The sequence below is a fragment of the Gadus macrocephalus genome, chromosome 23 (genome assembly GCF_031168955.1).
Source record: "Gadus macrocephalus chromosome 23, ASM3116895v1".
NCBI classification, from domain to species: domain Eukaryota; kingdom Metazoa; phylum Chordata; class Actinopteri; order Gadiformes; family Gadidae; genus Gadus; species Gadus macrocephalus.
This window is the reverse complement of record NC_082404.1, coordinates 7868073-7887573: the sequence shown is the minus strand read 5'-3', so window position 1 is coordinate 7887573 and position 19501 is coordinate 7868073.

The following is a 19501-nucleotide window of genomic DNA, read 5'->3' as shown; positions in this document are numbered from 1 at the left end:
ATCATGGGAAAATACAGGCAGCTAAGTTACCACGCATACTTTCAATGAAACATGGGTGTGCATGATCCTTACAGGGGAAATGTACACATTGTGGGCAGCAACAACAAAAGTAAAGCAAAACAAAGTTACCATCGTGGCCAGTTTAGGATTGGCCATGGCTGAAGTCAACCATGGTGAGAGAGACCGAGTTAAACTGCAATACACTATGAGTAAGGTGGACAAGGCTGCAAGGCTGCAAGTCGGTTAAAGGAATCGACACAAAGTAGTCAGATTGGACTCAGACTTCTTGGCTCCACTGGCAATGCAAAGGCAAACTATCTTAACACCTTTCAATTCAAGAGTGGAAGGAAGCTATCTCTTGGTCATGGAGAATGTTTACAAGTCCCAATATAAACAGGGTTTCTATAATTGTATATTATAGTTATGAATGATATTCCCACGATACTGTGTGGAAATATCCTCCTGTTGAAAACAGAGCATGAAGCACAGACTGCTCCTGTGGGCACTGCTGCCCCACCCCTCCCATTACCCAACACCTAAACCTTTAAATACACCTATACATATCTATCTATATATACACACCCATCCAAGCAAATAAATACATCTATATTTCTGTAGATGTCTAAATGGCAACCCAACACACCGAGATCAAACACCAAAACCAGTATACTTTTCTGACAAAATTCTGTCTTTTATAGCAGATTGTCAGTTCAAAATATACAGTATATATCCAGACACACAATCCACTTTCAACACAAAAGCCATTATTTGCCTTTGTGTGAGAAGAGCACTACGGTCTAATGGCTGTTCTCTTGAATCCTAGATATGCCATCTTAATGGATCCATCAGAATATCAAAGGGAAGGTCACACTGGAGAGGGTCTCTCGTCATGGCAGGACGACGTTTTACTGTTGCCATGGAGATGGTAATCCAGCGACAGCACAACAGGAAGTGGAGCAGTGGAGCTTCTGGTTAGAGTTGAACATCATAAAATGGAGGGAAATGAAAATGAAGGGTGATCATTTTGGTATTTTAATTTCATTGTTCTTCAGGAACAGCGTAAAGAGACGCCAGGGCTGTCCATTAGCCAAAATGCGCCGATATTATTTGTGATGCAGTGTGACATTTGAAGGCCTCCAATTCAGTGCTGTTCAGTATTAAAGGGGTTGGAGAGGTTTGTGTGTTGCACTATTTGACTGGATTCCATGATAAAATCCCTCCTAATGCACGCATGCATGAACACACACACACACACACACACACACACACACACACACACACACACACACACACACACACACACACACACACACACACACACACACACACACACACACACACACACACACACACAGTCTGATCGTCATCATTACAAATTATGGTTCTATTTCAAAATAGAAAGTGTTTTTTTCAATGCTCATTTCAGCATTCTGATTTACCATGAAAATGTGATTACAGTAGTTTTCTTTAAAGAAAACAATACGACTGCATTTTCACATTCAAGTTAAGTGGATTTTAGAAGCCTTAACACTTCCAGCTCCAAATATTCCCCCAAGATTTTCACAGTGCTCGATGTTCAGTTTTCCAGACACGGTGAACTGTGTGTCTGACACTTCTCACTGTATTTAATTCTTTCTTCATCATGTGCAACACAACTCATTTCAGAGCTACGACGAGTGTTGTACGACTGTAAAACTGTGAAAACACATAAGAGACTACATTCCCACATTACCTCCCTCTCCGGAAGCTACTCTCGTTCTTTGGCTACCTGGATAATGACCAGGAGTCGCACGACAAAACACATGAGGTAAGATACATGTTGGTGTTGGTGACGTGTGTTGTGCAAGAGGAGAGATGTAGCTCAATGAGCAGATAAACACAAAACGTAATGTTGCTGACAAACACGTGCAATTCTGGCATCAATTGTCCCTTTTGCGTTGGCCACTGTAAATCAGTCTTTCTCCTTCACCCTTGGGGACTGCGGAGGGGAAGGGACTGAGGCTCTCTACCGTGCAGGGAAATACCCATTTGTTTCATGTGACCCAACCATCATCTATTGACATGGTGAATGAAGCTCGATCGGTGCTTCCGCAGCCATAGAAATAGACACTGAATTGAATAGCGTTGTATTATTAGCAGATAGAAAGACATACATGTATACACTGCACACGGACACAGGTAACTGACTTTGTAAAAATAGAGATTTATTAAAGCAAAGCAGCAGTTGTAGTACAGGGCGAGTTCTCTGAATGAAAGGGGTTTGCCGTGTGCTGTTTAAGACACAGTCAGGCACAGAAGGCACTTTCCACACTCATGTATGAGGTTACGGTCCGAATGGAGGAACTCGAGGTAAAGGATACAGACGAGCAACAAGTCATTTTCACACGCAATCAGAGAAATATATCAAACAGTATTTTTGAAACAACCTTTTAAAACTAATTTCCAATTCCACAACCTGAACTTAAAGCAAAGAACCCTTTTACAATGAATTGAGTCCTAGAGGTCAACATACATCCACACACGGCCAACGATCCTTCACCAAATAAACCCAAACAGAATCAGTTTCCCAACGCGCTCGAAGTCATGATCGTGAATCGAAAAGTTGAAGCCGCGCCATCCGACATGAACGCAGGCGGTCCCGACCAACAGACGGCCGCGACGCCAGCTCACCAACAACCACGACGAGTGTACAGAGCTACGCCTGGTCAACAGCACCGGGGGGAGGCCGGGTCATCCGGCAGCAAGGAGTCGTGGGGCACGGTGGGAGGCTCCTCCGACACGCACCCCAGGCTTCTCCTCATCCGGGGGATAACCCTGGCTCTGGTGCACGCCTTCTGCAGCCACAGCGCCACCACCATCGTGAGCGCCACCGCCACCGCCACCATGGCCTGGGCGCAGACGCTGAACACCGTCATCCAACTCTCGACCCTGGGCGGCGGGCGGCCAAGCTCCCTCATCCTCCCGAGGATGGCGGTCAGGCTCTTGTCGTCGTCGTCGCGGGGGCGGTCCCCGGGGGGGCACTGGCGCTGGAGGTTAATAGCTTGTGCGGCGCCCTTCAGGGCGAAAAGGAGTCCGCCCGTGATGACCAGAACCGTGACCAGCATGGCTACCATGCCGGCCGCCGTCCAACCCGGGTGGCACTTCTTGGGGTCCATTGTGGGCCGAGGTTCAGGTGAAGGCTGGGGTCAAATGGAAATGGTCAAAGACAGTGACACACCTTGAAATTTCTACCTTTCTATTCTTGGACAAATAACGCTTTTCCCCCCAGCCTATAATTAACTAAATTAATTATAGTTGTATCAGTTTTTTTTAATTAATTAACTAAATTAGTTATAGGCTTAGAAGTGACTTAAAGCACGCACGCACACAAAGGTATGCAACTTTTCTGCCATTTTACTATAGGCCTGCCGCCTACAGTAGATGCAAGCTACACTAGGTTCTGTTCAGTCAATCTTGAAGAGGATGAATTCGGTTAACAATCATCAACCAGCCGGATCGACCGGCAGAAAGGTAACGTTAGTCCGGTTCTGGCAACCTGCGGTAGCCGGAGACGTTTCGTTTGAACAGAACATGCTGTATTAAAACATGTCGGCCTAACGTGACTCCACCGCGATTTACATTTAGGATTTCTGCACTTTCCTTTAATTACTTCAGGGAAACGAGTTAGCGAAAAATGTTTAGACTAACGCAATCATATATTCTCCTTACTTCACTTTACTGTTGCGATGTCGCGTGGTGTGGAGATATGGAGGACCTTTTGCTGGGCTCCTTTCGGGAAATGAAACAGAAACTCGGGGTCCCTCCCAAATCATGCCTACCACGATTTTTTTTAATTAAAGGATCCTGATAGATACGAGTTTTTTTTTAACGTTTTTTTTTAATGCCAATGTATTGAATACCAATCGTAGGACAATGAAAAAGCAGGGCATTGACTTTGAAATGATGAGCGATTTGTGAATTAAAGGATCAGACAGTGTAGGTCAGAAAGTGTCCGAGAAGAGGAAGATGGAAAGCGATGATAGAGTATGACTTTCAAAATAAAATATACGCCTTCAACAAAATACTATATAATTCATTAAATTGTTATTAAATAAATTAATAAAAAATGACTGCCATGGAACTTAAAACACACAGCACACTCATCACTCACTCATACTAACCCTCCCCACTGATTATATTGTTTATAAAAATCCACACTTTTTAAAAAACGAGAGGTTGAGAAGGACAAGGTTTGAAAGATAAAGACTTTATTATAACTTGCACAGAAGTAATAACAAAACCTGAGTTGGTTTGGAAAAAAACTCCTGATCAGGCAGCTTCAGGTTGTATTCCCAAACGTTGTGGCTTCCCCCCACATGCACTGACCAACCACAACACGCCATGCATCAGGCCTAGAACTTTGACAACTCTGTGTCCCCCACCCCAGTTCCCCATTGAACTACCTTAAACTAAACATGCACTCATCCTCCTTCCCAGAATGCTCAGTATATTACAGTGTCAAGAACTTATAACTTAAACATTACAGTGTAAAGAAGTTATCTTAAACATATGTAGGACAGATTAAAATCAACTCGTCACCTTTTTAATGAAACTGATTTAAAACCAAACCTTTAATAAACCACATGTGCTTGTGAGATGAGCCATGCATAATGAAAGAAAACAAATCCCTAGAACACACATATGGGTTATTATAAAGATATGACATCCGCAAGCATAATGACAATCTACTGAGAAATAAGTATGCATTCAAACAATCAACAACAATACCACTGCATTTGATGGAATACATTTATAAAGCATGTAAAGCATAAAGCCTTTTCAAACTTTCCTTCATATGGGCCAGATGATGGCTCCTTTAAACAAAACCTTTAAATACATGAATACAGTGTTTAGTGTTTTACTTTAATTGTGAAAATACTCAAACAACCTTAACATGTAAGTGAATTGAGAAACAGAATGAGGTCACTGAATATAAGTCATTTTCGGCTTGGCACACCCTGTAATTTCACTGTCTTGCCTGTGTAAAACCGAGGGGGTATATTCCACCTTAGTGAAGGAGCCGGCTTTCTTGGTTAATTGGAGAAGGCGGGGCTATGCACGAAGAGTAGACCTCTTTAGAAGAGTAGACCTCTTTAGAAGAGTTTTTATTTGTTATTTATTCAAGCCACTCGCATGCAAGAATGAGTAGACGACATCTATGTGTAGGCTACAAACGCAATTAACTATTTACAAGTGCAAAAACGCCAACATATTCTTTATTTTGCTGACCACATGTTTATGACAATTTATCCACGCTTTCTCGTAGATCGCACCATCTTTCCCCGTCTTCGTTAAATGCGACTGCATCAACTCTTCCTCAACAACCCCATCCCCAGCAGATGTATCTATCTATTTATTTGTTGCACTAAGCTCTTTACTTGTTATGGGGAGTCTATGGGGTATTTATGAGTAGTTATTATGTGTAAAGTACTGGGTGATTGATTAATTGATTAATGGAGATTAAATTATGTATAAATGTATCAATTGGTGGACAACTAAAACTAAACTCGTTGTTATTCTGTAACAATGACAAATAAAGCTGAACTGAACTGAACTGAATGATGTCAGCAGCTTGCGGATGTCACTGTCTCTCCAGTATGAACTGCTCATGTTGATGTCGCTGCGTTGTCTCTGTTGTAGAGACAATGCAGCATCACCTCTACCCAAATCCTGGCCCTGGTACCGTCTTTACATGAAAATGAAACCCCCAATATGTGTAGGGTTTGAGAGGGGACATTGGGGTGCGAAATCAAGCCGGTGTATTTCCTTGGTCAGTGTAAACACGTGGACCATGCCCGGAAAAGGCGGGTATAAGACGGGAATATTTGGCAGTGTAAAAGCGACTAATGAGGATGTAGGCCTTTTCGAACTTTCCTTCATATAGGCCAGATAATGGCTCCTTTAACCATGTGAGAGATACAGCTTTAGTTGTGACCAGTCACCCTAGCCTAGGACCTGCTCTGATTTAAACATGAGATCAAGATTTCCTTTAAGAGGGCTATCAGGAGGTGTAATAAAAGACTCATTGAATTCCCTTGGAATAGGGTCCTTAGTTGACTAAGGGACATTTTCTCCCATAATAACCTGTTATATTCTAACATTATCTCTAATAAATATATTGCTTTATCCTTTCATCATGGGTGGAGTCCCATCTTTGTTGTGATCACTGAGCCTTGTCCTATTCATTATAGAAATGGGAACATTGACCATCACGTGGCGATTGGTATTTTCTCTCAAGAAAAGTCAAAGAAATTTAATTACTTTTTTAAGGCAGGAAAAGTTTTAATGACACAAATCAAATCACTAGCCCAAACTGTCTGTCTTGATCTACAACTACAGGTCATGTTAGGTCGAAAAGGCTTAAGATAGAGTTTATAGAGACATTTGATTAGAGAGAGAGAGCGAGAGAGAGAGGCTCTGAAAATGTCAAATAGATTGGTTCATTTGTCAGCTCTCTCTCTCTCTCTCTCTCTCTCTCTCTCTCTCTCCAGCTGACATCTACCCCTCTCGCTCAATCTCTCTCTGTCCTTCATTGTCTCTCTCCCCCTCCCTCACACTGTTTCTGTCTCTCCCCCATCCCCCTCTCTCTCCTCAGGGGCGACGGGGCAAGTCACCATGCTCGGGTCACGTGATGAAAGCGAGGCTCATCGATTGGCTGCAGGGGAATTCCAGGTCAACATCCATCGATCAGCAACTCACTGGCATTTAGCTCCAGGTGCATGCTGGGTATTTTCACAATAGATGGGAGGATTCCACTGAATCGTAGAAAATGTCAGGTTTGGGTTAACATGGATAAAATGTGTTTAGTTTAATCATATGTCTGTTGACTATTGAATGCATACAAAAACTGTTCTATAACGCTAAACATTATACTCAAAAACAGAGGAAGTCTATGTGTACCGGTTCAGCTATCTCACTCCCCCACCCATCCTCATCAGCCTCCCACTCATTCAAGGTTAGTAAGTCCCACTAGAGGGCTCTGAAAGGGAGTAACAGAGAGAGAGAGAGAACGTGAGAGAGAGAGAGAGAGAACGTGAGAGAGAACGAGAGAGAACGAAAGAGAGAGAGAGAGACCATGGACAACGACTATTTGATAATACTATTGATCCCAATGTAATTCAAGTTTTCCAGTTGAATGCTAATTCACAACAGAGATGGAACCTTGAATAAATAGCCAAAAAAACAATTGCGCCCCATTCATGGTAAACAGACTGCCCTTCGCATTTTCAAGGAATTTTTCATGCCTCCCCCACACACATTCGCCCCCTCACACTCGCCCCCCTCACACTCGCCCCCTCACACTCGCCCCCTCACACTCGCCCCCTCACACTCGCCCCCTCACACTCGCCCTCTCACATTCATCCCCTCACACTTCAACGGCAGGGTCAACCATGCAGGGCAACAACCGGCTACCCTCCTGGTCAGATGTTGGCCACCCCGCTCCCCCCCCGTCCCCCCCGTCGCCGTCCTCGTCCCCCCCGTCGACAATCAAGTGCCCCAAATATAAGACTGGCCAGAGCTGGCCATCACAGTAATGATGTCCTGGCTACGCCCCTGGCAGCAGCATCAAACCTGCGGCCATGCCCGTCCAGGCCTGCAGCCCTCCGGCTCCGTGTTGTAATTAACTCATGTGCTGATGGGACTGAGATGTGCTCAGCCAGGGGACGGCCGGTTCAACAGCTGCTAACTGATCCTGGGTCTGTTTCATCATGACTAACAAGAGAATCCGGCGGCGGTGGTGGCGAGCTGACCAGAGGACAGCTGGCTACACTGTGAGTCCACGACATGTGTGAGGCAGGGCCTTGTGGTGCAACACCTGCTATTGTAGCGGCTCTGGAGATGAAAAGGTAAAAACCCACTGCTGGCTGAGGCTGCTCCTGATGTCCCCACAAGCTGATCAACGAGGTAGGAGTGTTATGGTGCGTTCAAGACGAATCGTACACCACCTGCACGAGTTCCAAATTGGGAAATCTCCCAGCTTTCTTGCTTTTATCTGTCTCACTCGTGCTCCTGAGAGTCCACTGAGATCAGTGAGGTTGACTGTACGCCTCGACAAACAAAGATGGATGTGCCCATAATTAGATGCATCTTCTTTGTATTTGTGCCAGGTTGGTCTTTTTAATGGTATTACACACTTGATTACATAGCTGCTTTAATCTGGTCACCAATTTATGCATTGTTGTTATGTCTTGTTGTACGTGCAATACAATGTAAAGTTTTGTTGTTTGCTGGTTTGCTGAAGAGGCTAATGTAGCTAACAATAAAAATGACTAGTCAATGACTGTTCTTCCCAGACTCAGAGAGTAGCAATGCCCACAAAGACAAACAGGAACGCTATAGGTGCTACAAGCCAGGAAATAAGGTCACAAGAGCAACTCGGGCGGGCGGTGTACGATGCATCTCAAACGCACCGCACTTCAATAGACTTGTTTGCAGCGGAAACCTTGTGTCCAGCTGAGCTCAGGAACCCAGGTCTGAATGGACTTCAGGACGACAGGATGACTCATGCCAGCAGCCAATAGATAACCAGCCTTGGTTTCCAGGGGGGAGGGGGTGTTCTAGCAGCTGGGGGATGAGGAGGAGAGGTCAGGAGTGTGTGTGTGTTTGTGCGCGTGTGTTTGTGCGCGCGTGTGTGTGTGTGTGTGTGTGTGTGTGTGTGTGTGTGTGTGTGTGTGTGTGTGTGTGTGTGTGTGTGTGTGTGTGTGTGTGTGTGTGTGTGCGTGCGTGCGTGTGTGTGGTTCTTGTAGTGCGTGTGTGTGTGTCTGTGTGTGTGTCTGAGTGTGTAATGAGGACATGGAGGTGGAGACAGTGATAATGAGTGTGAGGCGTAATGGGGACATCTGAGGACCGTGAGGTGCAGAATAACAAAATCTTTTTATAGCAATACTTTTTCTCCTGTGCTCAGATTACTATATAATGCCGGGAGGAACATTTCTTTGCATTAGATGGAGGAAACAGAAGATATACATACTATAAGAATAAATAAAGGCAGGGAAATAAAACACAAATGTAGGCGCCAGTAAGAAAATAAGAAAATATGGAAAGAATAGCAAAACAAATCCGGTCCTCTGGACACGCTGTGAAGGTAAAACTGATGCAACCCGAGATCTTTGAAGCTTCCGCGCTCCTTTGCATATTTTGCCAGAAGGATCCGACAGGAAGTGGAGACACCAGCACAACAGGGAACGAGGGGGAGTTGATATTATTCCTATTCTTTACAGCTCTAAACACAAACTCTGGCAGACCCTGCCCCGGCCCCAAACTGTAGTGGCCAGAAAAAAGGCATCTCTCATCTCTTTGGATCTTCAGAAGATCCACAACAGTTGTGTATGTGTGGTGACCATGGTGTTCTGGGTTAGCTGTTTAAAGGTCAACGACATTTGAAAAGACGTGTGTGTGTGTGTGTGCGCGTGCGTGCGTGCGTGCGTGTGTGTGTATGTGTGTGGGGGGAGAGGGGGGGGATCGTGCATGCATATGTTTTGTTAGCCTCATAGCATAATTGCCTAAGTCAAAATTTGGCCAAATTGTGATATCCAACTTAACTTAAACAACTTAATTGACTTACTTACTAAATATGATTTAGGCAATTATGCTCAGAGGCTAACGATATGTCAGATTGTTGAGCAGCCCAAAAGGTTCAGCGATACTCCTCAACTCTAAACAGGAAGGCTGTGAGCACGGCGGTACACTCCTCAGCTCAACAGTCCTCAGACCACAGACTAATACGCACCGAGCGCTGCTCTCTGAACCTGTCAGCCACTATCTACGTTTCAAAGGTCATTTCAGACTGGCGTTATCTGAAGTGAGGGTGTGGAGAGGAGAGGGAGGAGAAGGGAGTGAAAATAGTCTGCTTGGTTGTATCCTGCGCAAACATGAGCGCACTGCCCCCATCCTCCACTCACTCCGCTAGCTTCCCGTTCCCACCAGGATTGAGTAGAAGGTTTCCCTCCTCACCAACCAATGTATCCATGGACATGCCCCCCCCATACCTCAAGGAACTTCTCAACCCACATAACACACTACGCTCCCTCCGCTCCACTCACTCAAACCTCCTCCCCATACCCAGAACCAAACGTAGGACCATGGGAGATAGGGCCTTCAGTGCTGCCGCCCCACGCCTGTGGAACGCCCTCCCTGACACCTTGAGGGCACCACAATCCACTGACTGTAGACATTCATTTTTGGTAAAACCTTTGGCCCCCCTTCTTAGATGTTTTTAAACCCCTTTTTATTTATAGTTTATTTCAATGTTTTAACACCACTGCTTTTTAGCCTGTAGCTCTTTGAGATCTTCGGACGAATAGGGCACTATAAATTAAATGTATTATTTATTATTATTATTATTATTATTATCCTCATTTAACACTTCATCTGAAGTGGAGGTCGCTGTCTGGATGCCGAACAATTCAAATTGGTTTCTCAATACTAAGTTATATTATTGGTGGATGTTAAACATTAAGTGTGTCAGTTTTGGACACCAATATATTACAGTTGTTTCTGAACCGTCAAACAATTACAGTTCATATCTAACAACCAGGAATTAATAGTTTAGAATTCTTAGGTTGAAATCTAGGACTGCAAAAGTTTAGTTTTTTTACTTTTACTCGAAGAGGGGAAAGCCAGGCCATGGTTACAAACCACCTTAATACATCGATCCAAACCAGTACATGGATGTTAGACTGAGTTTTTTGGAATCCAAGGGGTCCTCACCCTGGGAGACAATATAAATATGTTTTAAGATATACTAACCGTACTTTAAATCGCAAGCTGTTTTGGATGAAGGCCTCTGCTAAATGACTATAAGTAAGCAACGATTTACTTACTTAGACAATCCTAAACTGGAGAGAATTAGCCTATATGATATTTACTTTTTACTAATTACCTCCACACACACTGAAACAGTGCTTCCATCTATGAGCGAGCTGCCTTGGGTTTCCTCAGAACAGCTGTCCGTTAGTTAATAATAGATTTAATTTATATAGCGCTTTTCTCACACTGAAAGCGCTTTACATAGGGGCACAACAATAGATAAACATGAAAAAAAAAAGTTAGAGTTGATGAGGCTAGGGTTGGTGAGTGATCTAGGAGTAGGCAGAGGAGAAGAGGACTCTTGAGGCGGGACTGGAAGGTGGTGAGGGACTCAGAGTCACGAATATGTTGTGGGAGGGAGTTCCAGAGCCTGGGAGCTGCCCTGGAGAAGGCTCTGTCACCAAGGCTGTGGAGTTTTGATGTGTGGGTGGAGAGGAGACCGGCTGAGGAGGATCTGAGGGCCCGGGGGGGTTGGTAGAGGGAGAGAAGGTCAAAGAGATATGGGGGGGGCCAAATGGTGGAGGGCTTTGTAGGTGAGGATCAGGAGTTTGTAGTGGATCCGGTGTGAGATGGGGAGCCAGTGGAGATTCTTGAGGACTGGGGTGATGTGGTGCCACGCTTTAGTGTGAGTGAGGAGACGTAGTTGATGTGAGAGTTGATGTGAGAGTCTTCCTAAAAATGTCGCAGAATAGCCTTCTTAATCCCATCTCCATGGAAACCAGAGGGCATTTAGAAAGGCTTTGGAAAGATGATGGGGGGGGGGGGGGGGGGGGATTGATCGATGGAACAGCCTCCAGGATTCATTGAACACACATATGATTCAGACGGAGAGATAAACAATGTTTTTGTGGGTAGATTGAACCAGAAGGGTCTCAAGTCGATACCATTCATTATTTTTTCCATTGATTACTATTGTATTGACGTATACATGTTGTGGGTTTATGAAAAAAACGTTCTGCTTCGCTACCCGACACAAACACTTCAGTGCTCCTCTTCACGCGCTGAGCCGTTCGTGACTATATCAAGTCTTTCAATTTCTCTTGAGACTTTAAGATAGTCTTAAACATGTTATTCATAATTTCACACATGACTGTAGGAAAAACCACTGAATAGTATATAGAGATTAAATAGTCGGACAACCAGCAATCAATATGCATATTTGTGTAGATTTCCCCAAAAAGTCTGTTTGCTAGATTAGCATGCAGCTGGCCTGACTGCAGTCACCTGAAACCAAATGTAAAAGGTCAAACAGTAATTCTTCGTTTAATTATTTTATTTACTACTGTTTTCTACTTTTGCCTATTTTTTTGGCAAAAGTTCGGTTAGGCATTTGACAGTTAAGAAACATGACATGTTTTAGGGAAGCATTTTAAACTGGCATGCCATCCTTCCAAACATAAGCTTGTACCACAGCTCAGAGAAAAAATACAGCTCAGAGAAAATACTCAAAATCAATGCCTCCTTTTAGTTTCAAAATATTCCAGTCCAATGAATAGTATTTTAAATGCCTCATCAATTTATTAAAACCATCTTCTGATTGCCCTTTGTAGTCGTTGAATTATTAATTATTAGGTGTGTCAGAACACTATTAATAGATAAAAAATGAATCCAACCAGACAACGCAGGTGATCAATAGGCCTACAGCTATCGTCTCCATGGTGACGACAGCGTTGAGTGCTGATGAGGACGAGGGGAAAAAGTAATGATTGAGTTCCCTGATCATTTCCACCACCACCCTTCTGGTTATCCACTGCAGATTTGCTGCTCAGAGTATAAAAGTCTGCTGTGTGCCATCATGCAGAGCGATGGTGGAGCCGTAATCTCCACATGGGGGGGTCGTTTGCTAGGTCCTGATCTACTTAGTAGTTCATGCAGGGCCAGGTGGAAACACATTTAACCTTCTGCCTCTCCCCACGGACCCCCGGGGAGACACTGCCTGCCGGGAGATAGAACCTCGGCTGGAGGGCCCACAGATGATGTTATAATAATCATAATAATATATATAAAGGATAAGCAGAAGAATGGGAGAAGGGCTGAGCCCTCACGGACCACTCGGCTAGTGATGGACTGAGACTTGTGTCGCTCGTTTGGATTGTAAAATGCACAACTTCTGCTAACCATTAAGTTCCTTCTGGTTAAACGCAACATGTGCCTTTATTTATTCTCCTATATCAGTCTCAGCCTGACCCAGATGTCCTCCAGCAGCTCGGATGTATTTCATGATAGAAGCTTATCATAAAAGCTGAACTGGCTACAAAAGCCTTTCTGTTTTGCTGAGTGACCAAGTCTCTATAAACCACTGGTCTAGGCTCCTAACACAGGGGCAGCAGAGGTTATATTAAACCACTGGTCTAGGGGTCTTAGGGTTGGCAGTGTCTCTATAAACCACTGGTCTAGGGGTCTTAACACAGGGTCAGCAGTCTCTATAAACCACTGGTCTAGGGGTCTTGGGGTTGGCAGTGTCTCTATAAACCACTGGTCTAGGGGTCTTAACACAAGGTCAGCAGAGGTTCTTACACACCAATGGTCTTGGAGTCTAAACTCAAGGATAGCAGAGTTTTATTTTCAGCACCAATGTGATATGAATGTGTCCTGGGGCGGACTGGCCACGGCCTGGCCATCGGGAGGTTCGGGCTATTTTCCCGAACGGCAGGACAATTTCAGGCCGAGCAGGTGTGACTTTGGCCGGCCTGCTGGATGCATGCAAAAAGCGCGAAACGGAGCTCTGGCCTGGCAGTAAAACGGGGCCCATGTATTACTGTCTATTTAGAGGGGGGGGGGTAACTTTAAAACAGTGAATGTGGTAATGCGAGCGGCAGAATAGCCCCTCCCAACTTGGACTGCTCCGCGACCTGTCAAATCTGATCTGCTCTTCCTGACACACGGAGTTCCCGTTTACCTCCCTCTGAGGATAGTTGGTGTTTTCGAGATGCATTGTCTGCGTGCGTCCTAATTTTTCTCCTCAAAGGCTTGAGTTATCACTCTGAAATGTCACACAGCCCCTCATTATATACCTGGCCAGAGACAAACAGAGACATTTATCTCATTTGTCATTGCAAACGTTGAAAAAAAGCTTTCGGTGGAGCTGTATCCAGCAGTGAGGGGCAAATGTGACATCTTTGTTGTATGCTGTTAGATATGACTATTTCTACCTCCCACTAAAGTACTTTTATCTTGCACTATTTCACCCTTGACATGGACAAGATTGCTTAAAAAAATTACCTGTGATTTTCACAAAATTCTAACCACACACACAACCCAACATTGACATGTAGTTGCAATGCACATATCCACCGGTAAAGAATAGTTTTTATTACTTTACACAGTGGCAAAATTATACACATGCTATTCCCACAGTCTCATTAAAGGGCTCTCCATCCCAAAGGCCCGGGCCAAATTTTTGTCCAAGTCCATCCCTGAATGTGACCAACTTGTACAGCTGCAAATCCTACCTACAAACTCCAGTGGTCTGTAGTGCACAGAAAACCCTGTAGCATGAAATACACAAATACAACAGACCAACCAGTCGGTCTAAATAAGGCAGAGAGAGAGAGAGAGAGAGAGAGAGAGAGAGAGAGAGAGAGAGAGAGAGAGAGAGAGAGAGAGAGAGAGAGAGAGAGAGAGAGAGAGAGAGGATAGAAGCATTGAGCTAAAAATGGAGAGATACTTGTGTTTGCACTTCCGCTGGCAAAAGAGAGAGAGAGAAACAAAATGGAGCAAACATGTTTTCCGGGAGGAATCCGACAGGTGTCGGCTGACTGGGGGCCATCTTGGGGATGAATCATCAGACGATTACAGAGTGAAGACAGGCATGGAAGAGCCTCCACAGCCAGGGGTCAGGGGTCACGATGTAGAGATGAGTGCTCCCGTCACATTACATCCCAGGCAGAGAGGTTGCCGTGACTGTGGTGGTGCACTAAAGTGCCTTTTAGTTTGTAACGGCAGTAGACGTCAATACAGACAATCCCACCTGATCTCCAGAGAGGCGGCGCATGATAAAACCCTCTCTGCTCTCTGGTGGCTGCTGATTGGCTGAGGAGCCAGCGGTAATTACTGGTCAGCTCGTTAATGAGAATTAACACGCAGCATCGTTTATGAGGGTTAATGAGCATGGCGGCGTTCTGGTCCTACTGATGTTCTCTAAAAAGGACTAGGGCGGCACGCAGGGGGTCTCGACCAATCAGAGCGGTCCTCTAAACCCAACACTGCTGACTAGCTGACGGAGCAGGTAATCCGAGGTCTGATTCCTGAGGCTTAAGCTCCCAGAGCCGTGGGTTCAACGCCCGGAGTGTCTGACATCAGCCCCGGAATACAGACGCCAACAGCTTAATCACGAGGGATGTTTTTACCCGGACGCTAGCGTCAGCTTTAACGTGATTAAGGAGACATAAACTCTCTTTCCCCGCACGACGTCCTCGTTAAAACTGATAAATATCCATCGTTAATATTCTCAAAGTCTTCGTGCGCGTGCTTCGCCATCTGTGGGCCCCACTCTCACCAACATGGATATGAATCATGTTTAATCATACCAGGCAGAGAGATTTAACCTTTATAACATCCTAATGGATGTCAGTGACCTCTGCCGTTAATGGCTGACGTGCCCTCATGGCTATTAATGACCTTTATCACCCATTATTTATCTGTGTCAGAATCACCACCAGACTTTTATCCATCATTAGTCTGCCAACATTAAGAAAGAGACACCACTCTCATCATCGTGATATTCACATTACAAATCGACTATATATCATCACAGTGTTTCCCATACATAGACCATTGTGTGGCGCGGCGCCACAGAATCAACATCGAGCGCCACGAATTGATTCTTTTTTTTTTATTTTTTTTTTTTATATATATATATTTTTTTAATAACGCGATTTGGAAATCTAAAAATCGTTCCGTCCATTCATCTCTGCATAGCACTCGTTCTCCCTGTCATTCTCACACACACACACAACGAGAACGACGATGCTAACACATGAACCCACCGATGTCACCGATGGCGTATATTTATATATGATACTACCCCCCCCCCCCCCCCCCCCACACTCTTTATTCTAACTGCATTTGTCTCAGACATTTGTTAATCCATTTCATATTCCCATTACTTTTTACCATTCAGTCATTTAGCATGTTCTTTTGTCCAAAGCAACTGACAGTGGATCCACATGCATGTCCTTAAGGGGCAGGTAGGGGTTAGGGGGCATCATGCTCAAGGATACCTACACTCGTTAAAGTCCTTAATATTAGGTAGGCAGCCTGAGACACACAGAGACCAGGACAGTTGCCTGGCTGAACAGTGAGTTGAGGAAGAGATGCGTCAATCCATCTTCCTGGAGGAAGAGGAGAGAGATACAGACGCCCTGGGCTGACAAAGAGCCGAGGTTCCCCTTGTTCAGCAGAACAGGAGAGAGATGTGTTCTGCTAGCAGCATGTTCATTTGTTTAGAGTAGTGAGAACACCTCCACCCATCAGGCCAAGACCAGCCAGAGGGGAGGAGGAGGAGGAGGAGGAGGATGAAGAGGACAGTGATGACAAGAGAATTAGGAGGAAGAGGACATTGATGACGAAAGGAGGAGGAGGAGAGTGTTGGAGAGGAGTAGGAGGACGGTGATGACAGGAGGAGGAGTAGAAGAGTGATGACAGGAGGAGGAGAGTTATGGAGATGAAGGAGGAGGAGGAGGAGGAAGAAGAGGAGACAGTAGACACACTCCAGCCTGCAGTCAGCAACAGAATCAACACCATCTGAACAGTGTGGAGCAGGGAAATAGAAACTGGCTGGACAACAGGCTCCTTGTTGCCTGATGGATGCTTAACAAGACCATATTGTGTTGTTCTTTTTGTGTTTTTAGTAGAGCTGTCAGTTAAACGCGTTATTAACGGCGTTAAGGCAAACCAATTTTAACGGCTTTAATTTTTTTAACGCGCGATTAACGCGAATTATTATTGTAAAAAAAAAAAAAATTATCTATATATTTTTTTTTGGGCTCAAAACAAAGAAGCAGTAGCCTGACTGCTATGTTCAAGGCATATCTTTGTATGTTCATCGTTTAATTGCATTTTTGTACCGTCCTGTTTTGATCAGTATATGCCAATGTTGTTATCAATAAAAAAACATTTGCACAAGGCAAGCCGATGCACTTCTCCATGTTGATAAGAGCATTAAAATGAGAAAAATTAATGGGACGAAGAATTTAAGGGATATTTAGCATAGAATTTTTTTTTAGATTAATCGCGATTAATCGTGATTAAATATTTTAATCGCTTGACAGCCCTAGTTTTTAGGTATAGCCTTTTGTTGAATTTCTTGTATTTTTTCCTCTGGAACGTTCGCAAAGTGAAATGTAACTTAATGTAATGTAAGTTAATGTTATAGTGTAAGAGGATGGGTGACTGTGTGCCTGGCCGACCAACCTAGGCACTACAGACCACCAAAGTGTATCCATATGCACTTGTAACAGTACCTCACTGTGCAGGGTGTTCTGTGTTCTGTCCGTACTGAAACCAGACTGCATAAATACAAAGCAGGACATTAAGCTCAGCCCTGCATATCAGAGTCCTCTGATAAGCGCAGCAAGAGTTCAGCAGATCAGAAGGCAGCAGGGAGTATCTCCGGCCGTTTGATCGTAGCGACAGTGAAGATGTGAATGTCTGGAGCTCAGATTACAGGCTTTGAAACGGAGACGGCTGGATGCTCGAGTTTGAGCTAAAGACATTATTTTGAGTTCATGCAGTTGTCAGAATCTCTAATTGAAGGCCCATGGTGTTGTGCTGTACAGTTTATACTTCAAGCAGGAGGGTCTAGTATTTAAAACGAGTCACTCTGCACTCTACTGGCTGTTAGCCAAGAGTTATCGGTTAGCACAGTAAACTTTCAGGATGCTTTTAGCTGTTAGCATACAAATATCCATCAGCATACAGTTATCTATTAGCATACAGTTAACTGTTGATGGCTGTTTGTTTGTTTGGTACACGGCCCAGTTGAGCCTATGAATGGATCCTTCCAGCGTGACAGACTGAGCACCGCTGATTATTAGAGCAGAGAGTGTGTATGTGTGGATCAAATCCAATGAAAATCAAACTTTATTTATTAAGAACCTGTCCTGCAAAAAAGCAACATAAAATGCTTACCAAAGGGAAACAACACCTCAGAAACAAGAACACGGGTTTGAAATAACAACACATCTGAAACACAGACAGTTGAGAGGCAGCATCATCCAAATATCACACCTCATGCCGTCGGACGACCGTTCTGTGTCGTTTGACGGGTGGGAGCCATCCATGTTTTCTCCTTGTTCGACAGAGCAGAACAAGTGTGTGCGTGCTCACTCGTGCGTGTCTTCTCTGTGAACCACCGGAGCAAGCCGGTTCTTGCGAGTGAGGCTCTGGACCAGAGGAAGAAACGCTTGGCGACCTCCAGCCGTGACCGAGCCCCCCTCTGGTGACGCCCTCCTCAATGGGGTTTCATATGCAGAATAATAATAATAATAATAATAATAATAATAAAGCTTGGAGGAGATCTGTTGGAAACCCTTTGTAGCTTGCCTCCCTTTGAAGACCTCTCGGGTTCAAGCACCTTTCTACTTATTCCAAGGCCAAAATACTTTGTAGCACATAAGATACTAACATTTAATACCTTATAGGACTCATTTCACTACCATACTAAGGGAATGGATTTCCATTAGATAGCAGCAGACAGGAGAAGCGGGCTCCTCTGATTGGCCCGTTAGCCGGAGGGTTCTGTTGTGAGATGCCCAGTGCACGGCTGATGATGGGGTTGTCATGGTGACGGGGACGGTCCCCAGACCCCGGCATGTGAAATTTTGGAAATGGAGACTGGTAGCACCCGTGTTTGAATACACAGAGAGAATTATTTAACATTATTCATCTACAACACATAATTGAGTATTACAGATCTGTTTATTATATCATATCTGTTAGCTATACACATTTGTTCATGTTACATTGTTGATATTGTTTATTACCAAATAAATTAAAGTTTATTGAAGGATTGGCGGAATATACTAGATGAACCAGAACAGATGTCATGTTAAATATAGAGGCAAATTCAATAATAGTAATTTGAGTCTATAATAAATGTGTTAATATATTTGATATTTGGCTGTTCCTGCTGTCAGTCTGTTCATTTTTCCTCTCTTCAACTTTTTCTTAGGGAAGCACATTTAAGCAATTGGCAAAAGGAAACCGAATACAAACTCTTTTTATTGGAATTATGGGATGCAATCACGATAGGAGGCAGAGCTTATCGCATCGCTGCAAGGTCAAGTCCGTCCACAGCCCGACCGATATATCGGCAGGCCGATATTATCGGCCGATATTAGGCATTTTTCAAACTATTCGGTATCGGCATTTATAATGGCCGATAAATGAATATAAAAAAATAAAAAATAAACGCCCAAACCCGCTGATTCAGCCAGAGTTAGGCAGAGTGAATGACGGAGATCGACGGAGATCATCGGTGTTGTTCATGTGTGCAAGTGTGTTCTTGGTAAGTTGGCAACTGTCACGAGACATAGGCTACATTGCTTGAATAACAATTAAAAGAACATCCCCATCACATCTCTAAAGTCGATAAGCATGACTTAATTCATGACTACCATGTCCAGTTTTGCTGTTGTTACGTGTTAGCTGA